The following is a 12,034-nucleotide window of genomic DNA, read 5'->3' as shown; positions in this document are numbered from 1 at the left end:
TTGAATCCTCTGAATATTACTGTGAAAGTACTTTTAAAACTTTGATAAATTCTCTTAGTACTGGAAATAATTTTTCTTTAATATTAATGTTCGTAGTTTATCTATAAACTTTGAGGGTTTATCCACTTGCCTTGAAAATCTAAATTATACCTTTAATGTGATAGGGCTTACTGAAACATGGTTGACTGATAACACAGGTGGGAATTTTAACTTAGAAGACTACAAACATATTTTCAGATGTAGAGATGGAAGGGGGGGTGGAGGGGTTTCTCTGTTCATCAATTCCAGTCTACATTAGAAAGAAAGATGTGATTTTGAAAAGTTGTTTGATTCTTCTTCAGAAGTAGTAGCATTAGAAACTAAAATAGCAATAATTGTATGTATCTAAAGACCACCTAATTGTGACCTCTCTGCATTTATTACTAACATCTCAAATGCACTGGATATCATTTCTACTGAAAGGAAAAACTGTTACATAATGGGTGACTTTAACATCAATATTGAAAATAGTCAGGGAAATAGGTTAATTAAAGAATTTACTGACACCATGTATTCCTATAGCTTTAATCCTATGATTTCAGTCCCCACCAGAGTGACTAATACCTCAGCAACTCATTTAGATAATATTTTTACTAATGTGTATAACAAAACTATGAAATCCGGTGTCCTACGCATTGATGTGGCTGATCACTGTCCCATATTTTTGATCACTGTCAACGAGAGGGGAAATTGCCCCCCTTTACAAAACATTAAATATAGACGAACTTTCAGTGAAAGAAATTTGATAAATTTCAGACACGCTATAAGGCAAATATCATGGAGTGAAATCTATCAAAAAGTAGATACTCAGAAGGCCTTTTCACTGTTTATAAAAAATGTTACTCAGGTTTACAACTCATGTTTTCCTCTTCAATTAGTGCCTTTGAAATGCAAATTGTCCAAACCGTGGATAACTCGTTATCATAAAGTCCCTGAAAATCAAAAATAGATTATATAAAAAATATCTTCTTTGTCCTACTCTGTTTAATCTGTTGTAATTTAAAAAATAAAGAAACAGATTAAATCATGTTATAAGAGGAGCTAAAACCCACTATTACAATAAGATATTAGTCGAACATAAAAACAATGCATCTTCCTTGTGGAGAACCATCAACTGTATTCTTAAAGGGTTAGTTCACCCAAAAATTAAAATAATGTCATTAATGACTCACCCTCATGTCGTTCTAAGCCCGTAAGACCTCCGTTCATCTTCGGAACACAGTTTAAGATATTTTAGATTTAGTCTCCCTCAGACTGTAAACGAAGCTCGGGCGCACCAGATAACACGTCATCAGCGTCTTACGCCATCAGCGTAACTGTGAACGATTGACAACAGACCCGGGAGAGAATTTAATGATGAATAAAGTCTTATTTTGTGTTATTTTTGGACCAAAAAGTATTTTCGATGCTTCAAAAACTTCTAACTAACCCACTGATGTCACATGGACTACTTTGATGATGTTTATATTACCTTTATGGACAAGGACAGTATACTGTATATACAGCTTCAATGGAGGGACAGAAATCTCTCGGACTAAATCTAAAATATCTTAAACTGTGTTCCGAAGATGAACGGAGGTCTTACGGGCTTAGAACGACATGAGGGTGAGTCATTAATGACATTATTTTCATTTTTGGGTGAACTAACCCTTTAACAAAAAACATTCTAAAAAGCAGAAATGAACGAAAGAAACCGAAATTTCTCGGGACAGCAGCATGTGTCAAAATTTTAATCTTAACCGTTCTATTTCATCAGAAACGATCTGAAAACAGGGCTTTAAGTGTAAAATACCGAACTTGTCCTTTAGCTGACCTTGATGATGACAGGTGGGTAACTCAGTCTTCTATCAGAGTTCATATATGTTTACGCATCGTAAAGATGGACAGGCTTATGGAGTTATACAATTAGTCCTTTTGCTTGTCCTTGTAAAAACAGAATAGTTGGAGAGAAATTTGCAGTCAGTCTTGCACAAGGGGGCCCTGCTCCTGCATTCCTGAGGGAGTGGTGCTATAACTTTCTCTGTGCAGGAGAAGTTAACTTCCGTTGTCTGAGCAAGGAGGATGTAATGGATCTGGGCTGCGTTTCCCAAAAGCATCGTAAGCCTAAGTTGATCGTAAAAACGATCGTACGACTGATCTTAATATTATGGTCTGTTTCCCAAAAGCATCGTAGCTTAAGTAGCACTTGAAAATCTTCGTAGAACTACGAGTGCTCTGGAGTAATCGTACATCCCCAAGTGCATCGTAAGAAGACAGATTTATGAGGTCACCTGCAGGACAACCGGCAGATTACACTTTTATCTAGATTTAACACACTGCAACGTAAGTAATATAATAATGTTTTGATTGTACTTTATTGTACACTTCATTTTAGTCGTTTTTTGTTTACATGAATTTATAAATGAAATAATTAAAAAGCGAAGAAAAAGATAGAAATACACACCTAAATTAAATGAATTAACAAAAACCTATATAAAAGAAGTAATGTGGAAAATATGCTTCAAAGACTGGGCAAAATAGGGATGAATTCAAAAAAATCTGTCAATGACTTGCACGAAAACCAGCCATATATTGGCGATTTCTTGGTTGGCCATCATGTGGTCCCATGCCATCTTAGTCGTCCTCCTCCTCTTCCACCTCCTCCACCTCTTCATCTTCCTCCCTGTTAAGTAAGGGCACTCTGTAATGTAATCTTTTTGAAAGGTATCTTTTTTTCTTTTTGTTCCTTTTTTTCAGCCATTTTGTCAGTACCTCCGCCTGTAGGTGCTTTATATAGACTTGTCTTGATTGCTAATCCACAACAGATGACGATTATTAGGTTAAACGTTCAGAATAGGAATCTATATAAGGTTATATTTCAGCACTTCGCAAATATACAGCGACTCTTAAGTAGCGCGTTCATGTAAAGTGCATTTTTGGGAAACGCGCATGGAATTGCCGCGAGCGTTCGTAACCTTGCACGTAGAGAGCGCTCTTAAGAGCTAAAATACATCATTATCGGGAAACCCGGCCCTGGAATCTTCTTTTCTCATCTGTAGGGTAATACATTATTTGAACTCAATGTAGAGTGTGTGTCAGGTTCATATATATAAGATGATTCATAACCTTCTCTTCCACTGTTGAATTTTGCAGGTTGAAGATGCTGCAGATACATAATTTTTTTTGTAAAAAATGTTCATAACATTTTTTTTTAATTGTCATTTGTTTGTTGTTTTTAAAACATTGTTTCTGTTTTTCTTTAAAGGGACAGTGTGTAGGAATTTCTCCCATCTAGCGGTGAAATTGTATTTTGCATTCAAACGAATAGTGCTCTCTAGCTCCTCGCTTTTTCAAATGCGTGTTGCAACTACGGTAGCCGTTATGTACCAAGAAGCTATGACAACAATAGCCCTTCGTCGAGTTTAACTATAGGCTACGTTACATGTTCTACTGTTATGCTGCCTATATAATGAATTACACAACCAAGCAATGAAAAAAAAGCTTGTAATTTAGACCGTAACATTGACTTACCCGTCAAGAAGAAAGCAGGCAACTTCAGAGTCCCTTTCAAAGTCTTTCTCCTTTCTCATCTTTTTCATTAGCTCTTTCCAACTGGGTAAAGCTATCCCATTATTTACCCTCGGTTTTTTAATTCGCCGGTCACGTTTCCTTTTAAATTTAATTTTGGCATTTCTCCTGTGGCTCGGCATAAGTATGATCCTGAATTATGAAGTACCGTGCATTGCAACCTTTCAAATTTACCGGGGCTGTGACACGCATTACGCCTCTCTCATTGTCAGCTTCAGCTGGTGTCAGTCACTTTACGCTGGGTCTGGACGAAAACGCGTTGTGGAAACGCGTTGAGGTAGCCTAGTGCTTTTTGTACCTCTCTGCTATTACAGTTTTTCAAGATGGAGGAACGACATGGAAGCCTCTGTGAAGTTGCCTTTCCCATGTAAATAAAGATAAGAAATTATTTGCGTACGAGGATAAGTCGGATCATTGGGAGAGGTAATTGTACACCATTGAGGACATATTTATGAATAAAGACATTGATTTTAGTTAATAAATTACTTAAACTACACGTTGTCCCTTTAAAGGGCTTTTGTCTTGCACAACAAGACTGATTGCAACTTGCAGCAACTTAAAAATGGCATGCAACTGTATGAGCTAGTGGATCAATTGAGTAAAAACTCTGAATTATGCAAACCACTTGTGAAGAAGTGACCTTCACCGCTGCAAGTGGCAGCACTGGCACACATAATCACACACACACACACACACACACACACTTTTCTCACCTGTTGATGCCGCTATTGACCCTTTGCTAAGCCACACCCGAAAACCACCACTAGCCAATCTTGGCTTAGCAACAGGAACTAGGCGCGGGAGGTCTGGCAAGCTTTCGAGCGAGGGAAACATGCCGAAGCGTTGTGCGTATGACTTTTTGTGCATATCTGATACCCGGTATCCGGGCAAAGATGGAGAATTATTAATGAATAATTCCAAACAGGTGCAGGAGAGAGCGAACGCGACAGCGATTGGGACACGTTGCCATTCGGAGAAGGATAAAAGGGTATCACATTTCCAACTATGTTGTTGTTCTTTCTGCGGGTGTTTATAGCACCACTGCCGCGGTGTGTTCTTCCCAGTTACGGTGTTCAGCTGTCTGGTGTTCGGGCAAATCTGGAGGTGTGGAGAGGAGAACCATTGTCGAAGAGAGATAAGTGCTGTTCATGTTTGGATTATGATAGGAGGAATATCTTGGAGAATGTGAGGAGACTTCGTGACATGTAAAAGTGGTCTGTGGGGAGCAGGTTTGAAAATCCCAAACTTCATTGGGGGAAATCCAGGAGACTGTAGCGATGCACAATGGACCGGATCCCATGCCAACGCCCTATTCTGTGAGTGATGAGACTTTGCAGTGTTGTACATTGATATAATCACGTGTGATGATTTTTGTGTGTTACAAGTGAAAGTGTATTGCGTCGGCATTGGGGAATCTGCCCTGGCGGTGGAGACATTGTCTGTATCCTCGTCTGCGCCTTGCGAAGAGAGCCAGCTTCGCTGTTAAGTCCTTACTCCTGTCTGTCCACCTGAGCCCTGTGAAGAGAGCTAGCTTCGCTGTTAAGTCCTTACTCCTGTCTGTCCACCTGAGCCCTGTGAAGAGAGCTAGCTTCGCTGTTAAATCCTTACCTCTCTCTGTCCACCTACACCCTGCGAAGAGAGCCAGCTTTGCTGTTAAGTCCTTACTCCTGTCTGTCCACCTGAGCCCTGTGAAGAGAGCTAGCTTCGCTGTTAAATCCTTACCTCTCTCTGTCCACCTACACCCTGCGAAGAGAGCCAGCTTTGCTGTTAAGTCCTTACTCCTGTCTGTCCAACTGAGCCCTGTGAAGAGAGCTAGCTTCGCTGTTAAATCCTTACCTCTCTCTGTCCACCTACACCCTGTGAAGAGAGCCAGCTTCGCTGTTAAAACCTTACTTCTCTCCGTCCGCTTGAACCTTGTGAAGAGAGCCAGCTTCGCTGTTAAGTCCTTACTCTTCTCTGTCCACCTGAGCCCTGTGAAGAGAGCCAGCCCCGCTGTTAAATCCTTACTTCTCCCTGCCCACCTGAACCCTGTGAAGGAGAGAGGAAGATCTGTGGGCACGACGGCCGCATCCGAGTTAGTTTTAACGTGTTTTAGTCAATAAAGATTTTGTATTGGAATTCTAAATTGTTGTCTGCCTTCTGTGTTCTCTGTGGTGTCGGCTCCTCGCGGTGGCACGTGAGTGAAGCGGCCGGTCATCTGGCGCCTACCCTCGACCGGTGACACATACTTTAAAATATATTTCAGCATTTTGATAATTGACGGCCTACTACCCCTGAGTAACTTTACCCCAGTCCGATCGCGGTTCTCCCGGTGTTAGTGTTATTGTACAAGATTTATGGATAAGCTATTTGATTTATAATTAATAGATTATTTTCACATTTCACTTACCCTGCTGTGCATGAACATAGCTGTTCCTCAATTTGTGTGTTTCCATTTGAATGGTCAGCGTATGAGGCGGCTGCTGCTTGCGCTGGGACCTATAGGCTTTAGTAGGGATGGGCGATATGGCCTAAAATCCATTTTGCGATATACATTGCAGCCTCTTGCGATAACGATATATATCACGATATATAAATTATAATAAAACCATTTCAGAACAGGTTACACAGACCCTAAGGAAAGCCAAACAACTGCTAAATGTTTTTTTTTTTTTAAAAGAGAGAAACAAACAGTGTATGTAGTTTTGAGAACATTTATTGTGCAAAACTGTAATTATACAACATAATGTTGCAGATAAATAAAATTCAAGTACACTAGCTGCAGAGACTTTAAGTAGCCCTAATGTTTATATTATGGCTAGCAGCTTATGGAACCCCAAATTCAAAATTAGAATATTGTGAAAAGGTTTTCATAAAGCTGTAAGCCATAATCATCTAAATTATAACAAATAAAGCCTTGTAATATCTCACTTTGCATGTAATGAGTCAATATATTAGTATAATATATTAGTTACACCTGTTACTTTTGCATGATATTCAAATTTTTCGAGTTTCACCTGTATACGTCAACTAAAGAAAATGCTTCAAGTATAAACGTTTATTTACAGTAGTGCCATGCCATAGACAGTAAAAAGTGCAGAACAGTGCAGAAGGCACTCGAAATCAAATGTAGTTTTAGTTTGGCTATTTTTTTTAAAGGACACAAAAGATGCAAAGAGCAAAAAAACTGATTTCTTCTCAGTTAAAAAGCAACACAACAACGAATCTTAAAATTGGGCACACAGAGATTTTGCGTTTACACCATTATTTTGTGAATACGCGCTGGTATTCAGTGACATGTTTCGTTTTGAGGTGGTAGAACAGATTAGTCATGTATGTTACCGAACTGTTGCCCCACGCACTCTGTATACAGAGGTGGAAAGTCCAGGTTCAGAAAGTAAAAGTCCTCCTCAGTATTTTGTTCCAATCACCTGGATTTGCTAATTAGCACATTTTTTCAGCCAGGAGATAGAACTAATTAGTGAAATCAGCTGACTGAGTTCATGGGTGGAATAAACATATGGCAGGACTTTTACTTTCTGACCCCTGGACTTTCCACCTCTGTCTGTATAGTCTGTATAGTTTGCTGCTGCTCGTCAGACGGCTTAAATCCGAACCAAGTCCAAATCATGGATGTTGCACCGATCTTTTTCACCAGCTCCTCCGTTTCGCTTTCAGCCATGTTTACTCAAGATGACGACGAATATGATGCGTTTCAGCCGGTTGCAGCTCGTGGCTCTGAATTTTGCGGGTAGATTGCGTCATCAACATGCATTATCGCGATAGTGCAATAGAATTAAAATCTCTATCGTAGGCCAATTTTGTATCCTTTATATCGCATATCGTTTCTATCACCCATTACTAGGCTTTAGCTTAAATTTTATTGAAATTATTCTCTAATCGGTTGCATATTATGTCGTGGATATATCCCTCGAATGCATATTCCAGTCCCTTTTGTCTTGGTCTCTCAGATATTTCACCAGTTCGCCAAAAATTACTAATTATCTCATTGGGAATGTCTGACACTGGTGCATACTGTAAGACGTGACAGACGCAAAACCTTGTCAGGTATAGCAACAGTAACTAAGGAGCTTAGCGAAGGGTCAATTCGCCTTTGGCTACGCCACACCCTAGAATGTAGATTGACCAATCACAGCGCAGCCAAGAACGAGCTCCCACAGAGGTCCGACACTTTTTCAAAGTGCTCCATTGACTTCAACACAGGCATCTCATATTTTTGGTCTCGGCAGGCTATTACCGTCGTAGTTTTATCAAAAATATGGTTAAACGTTGTGCCTGGGGCATTTGTAACACAAATACGCGTTTTTTGATGACTCCAAAAAAACAGGACTTGTTTACCAAGTCGAGCCAACGTGCTACTGAGGAGTCGTGAGCTATAATTATTTTGTATATTGGGAATACATGTGAGTTTGTGTACATATTCGTCTAATTTAATCTCTTTGATTTATTTTGTTGTTTTGTTACTTTGTTTTACAGGACTGTACTCTTGTGTATATATATATATATATATATATATATATATATATATATATATATATATATATATTTACTGCTGGATTATTGGACTTTCGTAGCCTGGCAAGCCAGACCCACATCAATATGTTAAGTCTGGGGACTCGCCATTGGCATGGCTCAATCTGAGGGGCGGGATAAACGCTTGTCTTTCAAATTCCCTCTGCACGCAATAGGATAGCGCTACAACCAACCAGAGCAACGAACGGTTGTGGCTGAGTGAATCCCATGCGTTTTACCACCAGCGGAGCTATTTGATATAAACTTTTGCCGTATCCGGTCGGCAAAACTCCGAACACATCTTCTTTTTTTTAGAATGATTTAAGTGCCGTTCTTTGTTCTTTTCTCAAAGAAAAGCTTAACTCCAAGTCCTCCAGAGTCGCGGCCAAAGCCGTTTCGAAAGACTGCTGTTCGCCAGCAGCAGCCATTCTTTGTTTTCAAGTAGCAGGAAATTCACACGTAACCGTCACAACTCTGCCATCATTATATTAAGCCGCCTACCGACTCTATATACGATGTGATTGGCCTGACTAGAGTTTGGTTTTTCCAGCTCGCAAGCCAATGGAGAGTTGCTTGACTACCCTGGCTGCAAAATAAATTTTGCTGCCGCTAGGGTGCGTCTAGATTTCTAGGCTAGGACTTTCGGGCACTTGTAAATAAATACCACCATACTCTGAAGAGTGCTACGGGTTGAGCCATCTTCTTCTTTTTTCCGGACTGTAACACGTCCGCAGTCACCCAGTTGGGCCTGGCAAAGGTCTACTGCATCACACCACTGTTTGTTCCAGGAAAAATTACAAAAGTATTTAAAATATGTAAGTTTCAATTTCAATTGTTCAACATCGTGATGAACTGTCAGCCAGTGAAAAGGGTTCATCAAAAGAAAGAATTGAGAGAAAGGTGACTAACTTCCTGCAAGAGCTTGAAGTGGCAGGTGTTACTGTCTGTTTTGCTGTACTTTTATAACAGAATGATCTTATGAACCGGTTTCTTTAAACCAAGGTTAGACACTACTTTTATTGAAGCTTCTTTGATCGAAGACCTAAAACAAGAACTTTGTTGTTTCTTCTCATTTTTATTTATTTATTGAAGTTGATGCATCCATTGCTGATGAGGAAGAAGATACAGTTCTGGGTGACGCACAACCCCTCTCTGTCCAAAAGGTGCTCCATTGGGTGCTCCACATTCCCATCCTCCCAGATGTAAAGAGACACTTCAAAATTACATGTAATTTTGATCGCGATTGCATGGAACGACTTGTAACTCATTCTGTATGTTATCCAGTTGTTAGTGCCGGCACTTGTACTGTAACATTTCCTGTTAAACACGTGAACACATTCCAGGAGTTTAAAATAAATATGAGTGATGCTGTGAGATATGGAGGAGGATCCTTTAGAGTTTAAAGCATGATAATCAGACAGGTCTATCAACACAGGATATTGTTCACAGCAGTTTATTTTTGTTAAACGACAGCACTTTAGAAAATGTTGCACTTTAACTGTTTCTGTGGTTAATAATACAATAAAAGTACAATAATCATACAATAATCTTTGAACAGCATTAGTTACTGTTGTTTTATGTTCATTAATGACTACAAATGAGACCTGCCCTATAAAGATATACATTCGTGTGCCTGAAATACCATTCAGAAAGGTATGTAAACCTGTAACATTTTTTCACAGCTGTTTTCAAATGGCAGCTATTGAGAAGTATTATTTCACTTGGGGCATGTGTTTAAACAAAGTAACAAATAAAATGTTTGTGTAAAAGTGTATAGTTGTTCCTTATTGAGCTATTGAGAAACTGGATGAACAAGTCATGACCACGTGAAGGAGAGTAAGAAAGAGGATTTAACTCTCTGCAGCTCGGTCAGTGCTTGTTCCTCAAGTGGGCAAACAATAATTTATTCATAAAAAATAATTTATTGCCATTTTCCATCTTATTAGGATATAATACAATTTCATATTTTTTGTAAAAAAAAAAATGTTTTAAACATGACGTTTATTTTTTATTCTAATGTTTGTATCTCCCAGGTCATGTTGCCCCTTTGGGGGTATTAACTTATTGGAAAAACTTATTGGTTACATTTTAGACAAAATTTTAAAACTAATTCTCTCATAACTTAAACTAAATATTTTTTTGTAAAATTCTGTTGAACAATAATTATAATGCCAACTTATGAATATATTAGCCTGCTGTATAATATTTAATACACAAGTTTCTAGAGCCTATAAATTATCAATTTGACCAAATTTGCTGAAAACCCTTTTGTACATAATCTACCTCATGCCTTCAGTCTTCTGATTGATAGTTTATACTTTTTTTTTTTAACCCTCTGGTCCTCTTCATTTAGGGGTCACAGTTGGCTCCTTCACAGTCAAAAGTGACCGAAGCCTTAAAATGTAACTTTTTTCTTTCTTTCAGAAAAAACAATGTAATATATTTTTGGTCAATAATATTTGTAGAATTTTTCTATTCTATTCAGATTCTATGGTACTATGCAATAATTATAAAAAAAAAATTTGAGCATTTTTTAGAATTAGAATTAATATTTATATATTATTATTATTATTTAATAAATGCAACATTTCACATTAAAATAGTTCTGGCCTTCAAAATAAATTTTTTGATGTGAGAAAAGCGCCATCCAGAGGCGTTAAAAAATAAAAAGCGTGTGTAGTGTCCTGTAACCACCTGTATGCTATACTGTTGCTCCCTATTAAATACATGGAGATGCCTTTTGATTTCCATTGTTTTTTTTTAGACATAGTTAATCCATTTTATTAGTTTTTATTTTATTTAGATATATGTTTAGACATTCTAAAAGACTACTTTTTGTAATGGTTTAGATATTTTTTTTAGATAAGTATCAGGTTTTGCATTACGATTACAATCAAACAATAACATTTGGTTAGAAAGGGAACACAATGCAAGCATTTTTGTTACTCAGTATTTGATAATTAAAAAATCTAACAAAATAAGGGATGGATAGTGATAATTCAAAACACTTTATACAGACATTTTGCAATTAATTGGTATTTTATTCAGTTTAATTCTATAAATAGTAATAGAACTTCAGAAGAGAACAGCAATTATGATCTAACAGCAAAAACATAATTAAATAACATAACAGCAAACAATCATTATCAAACTGTAGGTTAAAAAATAGGAATAAAAATGTAATAATAATAATAAATATTACTTATATACATACAAACTGTAATTATTTTATGTATTGTTGCATATGCAACATATACTGTATCAGGAACACCTATTAGGCTAAAATAAGAGCAAACACAATCATTATTTGTGTGTGTGTGTGTGTGTGTGTGTGTGTGTGTGTGTGTGTGTGTGTGTGTGTGTGTGTGTGTGTGTGGTGTGTGTGTGTGCATTTGAGCGAGAGTCTCACTTTTGTATTTTTTTCATTTATTGATTTTATTTAGCATATTCTCAAACTGCTGTTGCAGTCTTACCAGTTCATTTCTCAGTATGTGTGTTTGTGGGTGTCTTATTTGCACTCTTGATATTTTAGAGTGTCACTGTTTCATTGCTGTGCACTTTTTTCTGCACAGTGGCTGATTTGTAGTTTGTACCACCAAAAGTTTCTTTTTTCGTATTTCCCATTCATTTCCTATGTCGGGTTAAAGGGTTAGTTCACCCAAAAATGAAAATTCTGTCAGTAATTAGTCACCCCCATGTTGTTCCAACCCCGTAATATTTTCGTTCATCTTCGGAACACAAATTACCGTAAGATATTTTTGATGAAATCTGAGAGCTGGCTCACTGCTTCATAGGCTTCTAGGCAATTTTATTCTGCCGGTCCAGAAAAGTTAGTAAAAACATTGTTAAAATAGTCCAAGTGATGTATGTTATATGTGTGCAAAAAAAAAAAAAAAAAAAAAAAACTTTATTCAAC

Source organism: Phoxinus phoxinus (genome assembly GCF_949152265.1).
Source record: "Phoxinus phoxinus genome assembly, chromosome: 9".
Taxonomy (NCBI): Eukaryota; Metazoa; Chordata; class Actinopteri; order Cypriniformes; family Leuciscidae; genus Phoxinus; species Phoxinus phoxinus.
Note: the sequence above shows the minus strand (reverse complement) of the source record.